The sequence below is a fragment of the Pinus tabuliformis genome, chromosome 3_1, assembly GCF_031772625.1.
Source record: "Pinus tabuliformis cultivar Carrire ecotype Pingquan chromosome 3_1, CPIR1, whole genome shotgun sequence".
NCBI classification, from domain to species: domain Eukaryota; kingdom Viridiplantae; phylum Streptophyta; class Pinopsida; order Pinales; family Pinaceae; genus Pinus; species Pinus tabuliformis.
Genome location: NC_142301.1, coordinates 970,882,817 through 970,895,923, shown reverse-complemented (window position 1 = coordinate 970,895,923; position 13,107 = coordinate 970,882,817).

Here is a 13,107-nt window from a genome sequence, read left to right as displayed (position 1 = left end):
TCTCTCATCATGAGTTTCCTCTATTACCTTTTCATCATCAGGAGGTCTTTCTTGTAGCAGCTTTGCCCCACCTTCCTTTAAACCTTCCATGTCTTTCTTAAAATATGCTTTCATAACATCGATATTAGATTCCATGACACATATAAAACTATTTATCTTATTTTCAATTGCATTATTCAAATCATCCACCCAATTTTTCTTACTAGGTGCTTCTATTTTCTTGATTCAAGTCATTCTTTTTCTTGCTTTTAGGAGCTCTATATTTAAACATCTGTAATTATGTAATTTCATATCTTCAAGTTCTAAAATTATGGTCTTTGGTATCCCTCTGAGTTCTCTTTCTAACCCTACCAGTCTGATCAATATTGGATTCTTCAATAAAGAGTTATGTTGAATCTCCTACGATGACCTGATTATAGATTGGTTCAGTATAGTGAACTTATACGACCTACTACATTTCACTGTTTCGACCTTTAGACCTGAAAAAATATACAAAAAATTATAGTTCGTCCTCTTTCTGTAACTTCTTACAAAATCTCAATATGATGCTCAAAGAAAAATTTATGACGATTTTCCCAAGGTCACTTGTTCAGAATGTAATTCGGGAGTCTGCAAAAACCCTAAATGTCTTGGACCGTATCTCTGAAAATATAGCGAAATAATATCTGAAATTTGGGCTTGGGATTCACTAAGATTTTGGCTCACATGGGTTTTTTGTTTTAGCTTATGAAACTTTGTAGAGAAAAAGTTATAGTGAATATTCCACGATGACCTTTTTGGAGCAGAGAAACCCTAGAATCGAAAGCTCTGATACCAAATGTTATGTAACAAGCTCACAAAAAGATAGAAAAGATAGATCAACGACTTAAAAATCAAACTCTTCGAGGGGTAAACCTCCTTTAAATTACACAAATGAACAATTCTTGGACGATACAAATGACAAGACCTCCTTTTTATATATAGGAGTCTAAGGGGTCAGAATATAATGAGAGCCAACATAACAATAATAATGTAAGGACACAAAAATAACAATAGTGGGCTTCTATGGGGCACAATAATAACAATATGGGGACTACATGGGCACAACAATATAATAAGGAGGCTGCACTAATAACAATAAGGGGTTACACTAGTAGTATATGGACCTAACACAATCAAACTCATAACAAGGATATGTAGAGAAGAATAATCTAAGGGTGTTACATATATAGTCCCACCATATCCAATATTTCTACTATGAAGGGTTATTGAAGCTTGTGAATGTTGGGTTGTGTTATATTCTTTCCACGACTAGCCCACATAGTTAACCAGGGGGTTAGAGGGGGGGCGGAGCCCCCCCCTTCGTTGCGCCGATTGCATAGCGGGGGGATCACAGGGGGTTTGGGGGGTGCGAGTAGCCCCCCTCTATGGGGTCCAGGGCAGTGCCTTAGAAAATTTTGTTTTTGGACCCTATATTAGGTTGGGTGGACCATCCTATGGTTTTGTGCATGATTTTCGCACATGGTTTTGGATGCGATGGTTTTTGGTCCATGGTTTTGGACGTGATGGTTTTTGGTCCATGGTATTGGATGCTTCGGCATGTATAAATATGCATTGTAACATTGAAAGGAACATAATGAAAAATCAAGCTAGTAGTCCTAGTTTTGGGATTCAAGGGAAAATATCTGTGTATACGTGTTTTATGTGTTATGCTCTCGCATTGTTTATTTTTTGTGTTTTATTATTTGTATGCAGATAATTTTTGTATGGAGTTAAAACCTACATTTGGTATCAGAGCTATTTTGGCTTCAAGGGGATGCCTTTGTTGCTGAGGGGTTTCGCTCGGGCCTGTGGTAGACCCTATTCAGTGGGAGATCTGCGGGATCGATTCTCGTGGTGAAAGAATATGGTGAGCAGTGGAAAGATAGAGATCAAGAAATTTAATGGTCAGATTTTTGAGTTATGGAAACTCAAGATGGAGGATCTGTTGGTGGTAAAATATTAGTGGGTTGCAGTAGATCCAGGTACTAAACCAACGGGAGTGTCCGATGAAGAATGAAAGAAGATGGATCGGAAGGCTAAGAGCACAATAATATTGTGTGTCTCGGATTCGGTATTATTGAATGTATCAGGGGAAGCTACGGCGAAGGCTTTGTGGGACAAGTTAGGGACTTTGCACCAATCTAAGTCTCTGGTGAATAAATTGTTCCTATGGAAAAAGCTGTATAACTTAAGGATGAAATATGGAGACTCGGTGACAGAACATCTGAATGCATTTAATACTGTGGTAAGTCAGTTATTATCTATTGATATTAAAATTTCAGATGAAGATAAGTGCAGTAGTTTGTTGTGTTCTCTACCAGATTCTTGGGATAGTCTGGTTATTGCAATAGGTAGCAATGAAACTACCTTGCAGTTTGATGAAATAGTCCCATCCTTGCTGAAAAAGGAGATGAGATGGAAAAATATGGAGAGCCAAAATGGTGATGCCTTATCTATACGAGGATGGTCCCATAATAGAAACAAAAATAAGTCATCGAGTGGGAGATCTAAATCTCCAGGAAAACCTGTAAAGGTGGTGTGCTGGAAATGCAAAAAGGAAGGGCACTACAAAAGGGATTGTAAATCTAAAGCTCCTAACAAAGGAAAGTGATCTAATGATGCTCCTTCTACAGAGGCGAAAATCACCTCAGATGAAGGTAGGGATGTGCACTTGGCTTCTTCAAGTACACATGTAGATCATAGGGCATGGTTGATTGACTCAGGTGCATCCTTTCACTTCACTCCCCATAGAGAGTGGTTCTGTGAGTATGAGAAATATGATGTTGGTGATGTCTTCTTGGGGGATGACAGGGAGGCTAGAATCGTTGGTTGTGGAAAAGTAAAGTTGATGTTGCAAGGTGGAAGGGGTAGAACACTTCTGGGTGTTCTGCATATTCCTGCATTGGCCAGAAATATGATTTCCGTAAGCAAGTTGGATGACGCAGGTGTATAAACAGTGTTCGAGAAGGATACGTACAAAATGGTTCGGGGAGCATTGGTATTGATCTGGGGAGTTCGGATTGGAACTTTGTACAAGCTACAAGGTAGCATTGTTATTGATGGGTGCAACAGTTCTGTGGTTCCTAAAAGTGGAGCAAAAACTTTAGTGGTCTCTGGAGAGAAGACCATGCTGTGGCATCAAAGGTTTGGACATATTGGAGAGAAGGGCCTTCGAATACTTCATGGTAAAGGTATGGTAGAAGGTATGAGTAATAGCTCTCTGGATTTTGATTTCTGTGAAAGTTGTGTATATGGGAAGCAGAATCAGGTGAGTTTCCCCACTAGTGATAAGAGGGCGAAACATATATTAGAACTTTTGCAGAGTGATGTGTTTGGATCTGTGAAGGTTCCATCACTGGGTAAGTCTGTGTACTATGTATCATTTATAGATGACTTCTCAAGGAATACATGGATATATTTCCTTCAAAAGAAATCTGAAGTCTTTGACAGGTTTAAAGAATTTAAGGCTCTGGTGGGAAACCAGACAGAGAAGAAGATAAAGGTGTTGAGGACAGATAACGGTGGAGATTTTTGCAGTAAGGAATTTGAGGAATTCTGTAAGAAGTGTGGTATATCACGACAGAAGACTACTCCATACACACCTAAGCAAAATGGAGTTGCAGAAAGAATGAACAAGATGTTGATGGAAAGGGCAAGAATCATGCTCAGTGGTGCCGAGTTACGACAAGAATTCTGGGTAGAGGCGGTGGAGACAACATGTTACCTGGTCAACAGATCACCTTCATCAATGTTGGAGGATAAGACTCCACAAGAGGTATGGACTGGTAAGAAACCCTCTCTTTCACAGCTGAGGGTATTTGGATGTGATGCACATGTACATGTTCCAAAGGAGAAAAGAACCAAGTTGGATAATAAATCTGAAAATTGAATCTTTATTGGGTATAAGGATGGTTTAAAGGGTTATAAGTTTTGGAACCCAGTAACAAGGATGTTACTGGGAAAAGTGTCTATTTAGAACTGCTCTATCCCACTAAGGTGTGACAGCTGCCTTAGAAACAAACAGAGAAAAACTACTTTTGTATTTCCTTTATAAACTATAGACAGAGAGGAATAGAAAGAACCAACCTGTGTCTTGCGCTAATCCTTTGATCCAATCCCTCTCTTCTTTGACAGCTTCGAGCTACCTACTCCCTTACTTGCCCAGCTTCACCAAGTACCTGTAAGATCACAGAAGAAGAAAACTATACAAAGACATGGATCTATATTCATAAACAACTTAGGATCAGATTTAAGTTAACCATACAAATGTAACAAGCATCAATGATACACAAGCATGGAGGAAAAACTCAAATAGTTTTTATTGATAAACAAGAAGATCCAGGAGGAGTTACAACCGATGGTTCCTGACCCAGCATCAACCTCCCAGCAAAGAAGCCCCTCTTCACCTCCAACAAAGCATAAATCACCCAATACTCTGATATTTGTCTCAAAACCAACAACAATTCCTTAAAATGTGCAAAATTCCAGCCTCTGGATCTCTGGGATGAGGGATCCATATATAGATGTATGCAAGGAGGATGAGTCAGCTTGTGATTTGATTAGTGTCTTCTCTCTGTCAGTTCTTGCTTCCACTTGGAGACTGAAGGTCTCTTACTCATCCTTGGTCGAATTCAGTGTGGCAAGTGTCATAGGAGAAGATTCTGGAAGCTTCCATTATCTCTCCACCTCGCGGAATGGCACTGCCATTTGTCATTTCTCGCCCAACTCACCCTCATAGTGCATTTAGGTGTGTTGCAACGCCACCCAGCTAGTGTGTTTAAGTGCTATTCAACGCAGCTAGCCAGTGGAGCAGCTGAAATGATCCTGTTTTGACTTATTCTGAGCAGTTTCTGGTGGAGAACTTCTGGGAGAAGCTGTAATTTGTTGACCTTGTTCCTTTAGGGGTTGGAACAATACTTTTAGGGACTTAGGAGCCCTTGGTTTATGGACATTTCATGCTTGGAGCTGCAAGGCACAAAAATGTCTATAACAGTTGCCCCCTAAAGTATGAGGCCGTTAATCGGGTGAAATGCTTTATTATGAGGATCCGAAGTTATTTCAATGCTGGGAGGAGACCTGTAATAAGATACAATACAATACATTATCTTCATACTATTTTTCATGATCTAGCTGAGGCGGGCATTCCCATGCTCAGCTTTATAAATTCATTTTCATGTACATAGGACAGACAATCGTCTGAGTGTAGACTGATGATTCTGATAGAGCCATCATCCTTTTGGTAGGATGATTATCTGTGCTGCAATGTTGTACATTTAATGTCTTTATTTCCCTGAATATATATCGCAGCCCGGATGGATGAAACTAGATCCGTGGTCTTCAATCTCGTCCGATCTTCACTTGAAGTACAAGTCGATCCATGTGAGAAATGTTCTGAAGTCGAACATGGACAGACATCGCTTGATTACCAGTCAATGATGTAAACTGTTAACAAGCGCGAGAGGAATCACCGATAATGATAATGATCCTCAAGGTACTGCAATACAATTCGCGTGGTGTGAATAAAGGACTTGGCGTCGAACACCACGCAAAATATTTCGGTCGAAGGCCATTGATGTAAACCTGTGGCCGGAAGTGAGAAACTTGCCATTAAGGCATGCAAGCTTCAAAGTACTGAATGGGGTGTTCCTAGACCAACTTCTTGGATAATGAGCTGATGTCGACAATAAGTGATCTGTCAAAGGAGGGCCTTAATGAATCCCACATCAATGACACGGAACGGAGCAAATGATTTTGAGGTAGGTGAAAACAATCTGATGATATATGGTTCAGGGTGGCGGTCATGAAAGAATGGAGTATAATGTATGGTAGTGGGTGGGACACAGGTGACTTCTCTGGATGACTTCTCTTGAACATGTCGGCGACACCGATGTGATGGATTGGTAGCATTAACCCCAAATGTGGATGGTATGGTGTGACCATGGCGATGTGACCGGTGAATGAAACAACCCAACCCGACTCGGACACGGAGTGGAAGTGTCATGTTCAAGAGCGACTTGCTACCAATAAAGATTATTTGAGTTTTCTTCCCAATTTTTCCCCAGTCATTGCTGACCAGTACCTCTTTTTTTTGTCAAGCTTGAGGAGGATAACATATGCTTGTTCTTTAATTTTCCCTTCGGGCAAACCCATCGCTATGTTTTAACGAGCCTAGCGATAGTGAAAATCGTTCTCATCTAAAGACAAGTTTGTCGCTATTAATCTTTTTAACGAGTTTAACGACAAAGATAACTCGGTCCTTTTCATTTTTAGAGAGTCATAAAAGGTACGTAAAGGTAACTCCAAAATTCCTTTTTCGTCATCTAATCCCTTAAGTCCAAAAAAGTATAAAACATTACAGAAGGGATGAATTTTCGATAGTTTTAACGAGCCGAACAAAACAAGCGCTCGATCTTTTTATGTACTAATCCCTCAGGTCCAAAAAGATTAAAATCTAGAGGAGGGATAGCACTTCCTGTCCCTTTAACAAGCTGGAGAGGCCAATGGCTCGACAATCTTTTCATATTTTACGAGTCAGTTGAAAAGAGCTTAAAATAGACTCGTCTTTTGAGGAACGAGTGATAAAATGGGTAGCAGCTGATTCCAGGTAAGGTTTGGAATTTTCCAATCACGGCAGTGTCACAAGGATGGCTAGAGAAATCACTCTTCGCAGCTGTTCCTCAAAATGGGTAAACAATCAAATGGAGGTGAATGATCGGCCAATGTAAAAGTGGAGGTGACGGTGCAAACATGACCAAGGCTTTAATGGCTGAAGTACTACATTCACGGTGGTTATTTATCGGGGAATAGTTAATTTTTTAACGAGCTTAAACGCGGGTGGAAACATTTGCTCGGTGCGGGTTTATTTTTTAACGAGCTTGAACCTTGCGGTAACACTGCTCAATTAGATGGTCTTGTTTTGATTTTACCATAAATAGCTTTGTCCTTTCAAAGATCGTACTGTATTTTCGACTCTCATTTTACCATATCATTTGAACTTGGTTTATTGGAGCTTTGGAGGTGCTTTTCCCCCTCGATTTTCATCAGTTGATTTCGGGAGATTCTGTGGATGATTCTCAGCGCCGTCTGGACCAGGTAGGAGCTAACCCTGAGCTCTTTCATTTCATGGTTTCCATTTTGCATTTTGAGCTTGATTCCTAGCTTTTCTGAGCCCCTGGGGTTTAAGGAACTCGTTCTGCTATCAACGCACCTTCAGTGTATCGAAACTTGCACTAAATGTTGGCCTGTCTAAAGGCTATCCGACATTCAACGCACCTAGAACACTGCTGCAGGTGCGTTGGGCGCAAAAGGGAATTTGATGCACAATTTTTGATGGATTTTTTGCCTGTTTCTCACCAAAATCAGGACCTAACTCCTCTCTTGTTTGTTTTTCAGAGGTCTTTGGAGTAAGATGACCATTACATGGCGAGAACGTGAGCATGAAGAAGAGGACGTGCTTGCCCTACATGATCCAGTTACAATGAACGTGGTGCGGAATTGTGGCTTGCTGAAGTTCTTCCGCATTTCTAGCATGAGACAGCAGATCAACTTACTGCAGTATTTGCTCGATGCTTGGGATCCTACCAATCAGGTTTTCCAGATCAGGGGCAAATCTATCCCCTTGACTGCAGTAGACATTTATTTCTTGACTGGCTTGTCGAGGCGGGGTGCCCCCATCTCTTTGTCAGGTTTGGCCCGAGGAGGCGATTCTGTGAGAGATTATGTCCACCGGTACTGTAGAGAAGGATCTCAGCCGAGTAAAGACGGCAAGATCATCATCCGTGATGTCACTGACAGGTCCCTTAGGACTATTCTATTTACTTTTGGTAGGATGGCCGGTAGTGCATCTCTTCATGTAGCCAATCGATCTTATATGCAGCATGCCTTGGAATGCCTCCAACCGAAGATGTTCAACTGGTGCGACGCAGTACTTCTTGTGCTGAAAGAACAGTTGACCAAGATAAAGAACGGGAGGTTGAAGAACTTTGGGTATGGTTCTATTTTGACTGCCTTTGCCTTGGAGAAGATACCACTGATGCAGCCGCAGTACATTGCACTCGATTTACCTTCTCCTACTGAACCACGTATGCAGAGATGGGTTGACCATATGTCTAGGCATGCTGGCCAGTCTCAGATTTCATTTTCTGATACCTTCTTCAGGTGGTTTGATCGTCAAGAGATGGTTTATTCTGAGTATCCATACGCTGGCATGGACTTCCGGGGTGATCCAGATTTAGTACTGCCGGATGGCGAGCAGTGGGGCGCCATTGGTAAAATCTTTGACCATATTGTTGTTTATCGTTTTTTGCTTATAATGTCCTTGTGCTTTATTCTATCAAGACTTTAATCAAACTCATGTGTACATGCAGATGTTGGTCCCGTTCGTCCAGTAGTTCGCCTGAGAGTACCAGCTGCTGCCCCAGCAGGAGAGGCCGTCGGAAGAGCTGTTCTTCGTGACCTCGATGTGGCCGAGACTCTCACAGCTTTGCAGGAGCAAGTTGAGGGTCTCACTCTCGGTATCCCAGATGTGAGGACCGACGAGCTACCTTTGCGGTTACAGCGACATACTACTGGTGTGCCCAGACGATGGACTCGTCTCCTACGCATGATCGCACAGGCTGTGACTTGCTATCACAAGCATCATTAGACTAGGGTGCCCCCTAGCATTTTGAGTTTTTGGGTCATTTGACCGATTTTGTCTTGGTTACAGAACATTATGTGTAAACCATAAACAGTTATATATATTTTTGATTTTCGGAGTTTTATTTTGGTTGAGTTACATAATTCACATGTAAAACATTGATGATGTGTTTCTTTTTATAAATGTTGCAAATGTCTATCTAACACATAGTTTGCTAATGAGTCAGTTAATGTGTTTAAGTTTCTGGAAATATGTTGATATTGAATAAGATCAAATTGTCTTTCCAAAATCTTAACCCTTAGGAACATGCGATAAATAGCCGGATTTCGGATGGAATATATACCATTGAGTTGTAGTATTACGAGTTGTGAGTCTAGCCTGACAATTATTCGGCGTATACCATGAGTGATGGCATCAGAGAGAAGCTCTATCAACACGCTATACTCAGCGATGTTATTCGTTGATCGACCAATACATACACCTCTGAAACTTACTAACTCGCCGCTTGGATCAAAAATGGCCCAGGCTACGGAGGACAGGTTCTGCGAACTACGACTCGCTCCGTCGACATATCCAACACATGGCTCCAATAGGTTTGACATCTGCAATAAATGTAAAAAGTGGATTACTTGACCAAAACAAAACACCTTAGCGAAAAAAAAAAACATAACAAAAGCATACTGGTTACCATTACGCATAGTAACGCTTGAGGTACAACCCATTACGAGGTTGCGCCAGTGGAATTCCGTCATAATCCATTAACTCGTAGGCTCCTTTTGCTAACACTCGTTTAACAATATAGGGGCCCATCCATAAAGACTTAAATTTACTTGCTCCCAATTTATCGGATTCTTGGTGGTAAAGCAAGACCAAGTCACCTTTTGAGAAGACACAGGGTTTGACATTTTTGTCGAACTGCGCCTTGACTCGTTTCTTATGGGCTTCGTTAGCCAAAGCGGCGTCACGACGGGTTTCATCCAATTGGATTAATTCCAAGAAACGAGCCTCTTCTTCTGAAGTTCCGGGGAGGAGATCAATTGCGAGTTTGAGAGACGAGATTTCACACTGGATTGGTAAGACTGCTTCCAGGCCATATACCAGTTGGAAGGGTGTGAACCCGGTTGCATTCCTTACCGATGTTCGATAAGCCCACAAATATGAGTACAGGATTAGGTGCCATCTTCTTTTGTGAACTCCGATCATCCTTTGCAGCATGCGTTTCAGGACCTTGTTGATCACTTCAACTTGTCCGTTGGCTTGTGGATAATACAGAGTAGAGCTGTCGTGAGACAACCCTAGTTTGGCAGCTAATTCGACCATCATGTGATTGCGAAAATGCGATCCATGATCTATGACTATAGCCTGTGGTACGCCAAATCTGGCGACTACATGATTGAAAAAGAAGAGGGCAGTTGTTTCACCAGTATTATCTAATGTAGGTATCGCCTCTGCCCATTTGGTAAAATAGTCAACTGCGACTATGATATACCCATGCCCCCCGGTCAAGGTGGGGTTACATGTCATGAAATCAATGCCCCATTTGGCGAATGGCCCAACAGCAACTATTGGTTGTAGAGGTGCGGGTGGTCTTCTGGTTTTGCTATCAAAAATTTGACAAGCATGGCAACTTCTGACTGCGGTTATGCAATCTTTGAACATTGTTGGCCAGAAGTATCCTGCTCGTAAAAAATTTTGTGCTGTAGCATATCCAGATTGATGCCCCCCACACGCACCTGAATGACACCCATTCAGGACTTTTTCGGCTTCCTCATGGGTGAGGCACCTTCTGTGAACTGTATTGATACCACGACGGTAAAGCGTATCACCGACGATCATGTAGTCTTTTGCTTGGTATCGAATACGTTTTTGTTCAGAGTGGGAGGTGTTTGGCCTAAATTTTTGGGTTTGGAGATAAATGATTATATCCCCATACCACTCATTACTTGTAGATATCAGAAACAAACTCTCATCCACGATTGTTCTTCTGATGTTTCATCGTTGGACGACGATGGGAGATCGCACAATAATTCTGCGAAAACTAGAGGATTTTAAAAATTCCAGATCAAACTCTTGTAGGATTGCTTTCCATTTTGAGTATTTTCCCCCCAGTAACTGTCGCGACAATATGTAAGTCATGGGGTTTCAATTTGATAGAATGGTAGTTTTCCGAAAGAGGACATAGTGTCGAAATCTTTGTATCGCTTGAACAGCAGCAAGCGCTAGCTTTTCAACGTAAGAATATTTGCTTTCTGTATCATTTAAGTAATTACTTAAATAATATATAGGGTGCTCAATTCCATCGACTTCTTGAACTAAAACCATTGCGATGGTCGTATCTGCTGCAGCCAGATACAGGTTAAAATCTCTTTGATAATTAGGGGCGTACATTAATGATGCTTTCATCAGGGAATCTTTTAAAGCATCAAAGGAAGCTTGCGCAACCTGATCCCAGACAAAGGGTACCTCCTTTTTCAAAAGACGTGTATAACATTTAGCAAGTTCAGCGTAATTTGGAATGAACCTCCTCAGAAAGTTTGCTTTCCCTTGGAGTTTCTTAATCTAAAGAAAATTCGAAGGTGGAGGCAAATTTATGATTGCCTGGACCTTACAGGGGTCGAGACGAATCCCATCCTTGGAGACTACAAAGCCAAGTAAACGACCAGAACTGACGCAAAATACACATTTGTGCGGATTGAGTCGTATCTTGTAGTGTCGGCAACATAGAAATATCGCTCTTAAATGCTGCGGATGATCAGTCCGCTTTCGCGAATGAGCCAGAAGGTCGTCGAGGTATGGTTGAACGATATTTTTGATGTCATGGAAGGCATAATTCATTGCCCTCTGAAACGTCGCCCCTGCATTCTTTAAACCAAAGGGTAATTTTCGATATGCGAATGTGCCCCACGGACAAATAAATGCAGTCTTTGACTGGTCCTGTGGGCGGATATTTATTTGATTATATCTGAAGAATCCATCCATGAATGAAAAGATTTCGCATCCGGTGCATTCATCAATTATCTGGTCAATGAAGGGTGTAGGGTAGTTGTCTTTTGGACAAGCTTGATTTACATCCCTATAATCGACGCACACTCTAATTGTCCCTTGTTTTTTCATAATAGGGATGATATTCGATACCCAATTGGTTAGAGGAACCGGGTAGATGAAACCAGCATGGAGAAGTTTTTCAACTTCTGCCTTAATGGCAGCGGCTTTCTTGGGGTGCACCTGCCTTAGCCGTTGTCGTACTGGTTTGACATCTGGATACATCTTAATTTCGTGTTCAACGATACTCGAGTCAATGCCTGGCATTTCACTATATGACCAAGCAAAGACATCTCTGAATTCGCAAAAAAGAGCGTTATATATTTCCAGTTCTGAAGGAGAACAACATTTGCCAACATAAATATTCTCTACAACATCTGTTTTGGTCGAGATATTTATGGCTATAGTCTCTTCAATGTCGGAAAAGTTTCGCTCGGAATCCACCGTATTTACAGTATTTGATAGAAAATCAAAGACTGAAGGATGATAAAGGTCATTTTGAGTATCTTCTCCACAATCCGGAAGAAGAGAACGATGGTGGGAATCATTCCATGGTGCTCCTTCAATTACCATAGATTGGACAATTCCTTCGTCGGTGACATGCACTGGCGACCAAGGATATAAAGGAGTACCATATTCTCTAGACCTATCTATCCAAACGCTTGATGAGCGTTGATTTGGGTTTGCCTCCCATGCTAGGAACATTGATTGCTATAATATTTCTGTTGGGCTTGGGGGCAAAACCACTGCATGATCCATGTCGATATCGTTTTCTGAGATCTTTGTAGAAGATATCATGTTGCAGGTTCCTATCGTCGCTACTTCCGCCAGATTGATTGGAGGTGGAAGAGCGGAAGTTCCCATTAGTATAGGATCTTTTAGTAGGCCTACTCCGATATTCTGAAGCGAATGGGGGCTTCCATGGATCATGGGAATGCTTCCAGTAACTTGAGAACCATTGGGGAGGAAGTTTTGTTGATCGACGATTGTAATCCCTCCTTGAAAGGGAAATGCAATATTTCTAAAATAGGTCGACACAACAGCTGCCATGGCATATATCCATGGTCTTCCTAGTAGGATGTTGTAATCAAGATTCCCATCGATGACTTCGACATCTATTTCTACCGTTTTCCCTCCTAGTTCAACTTTCAAGTTATTTAGGATACCATATGGGGTATATGTCCTTCCGTCGAATGCTTTTAATGTCGTCGAAGATCGCGACAAGGTTGGAGATCCTAAAGCCTTCCAGCAACTCATCGACATAATGCATGTAGATTCCCCCTCATCAATAATTGTTCGATGAAAAGTTTTGTTGAGGGCTTTCACTTGAACAAGGAAAGCTAGTTGAGCTCAGTTCTGAAGCATGTAGGCTTAGTTCTGTTTTATGATCTCAGAACCGTTTTAGG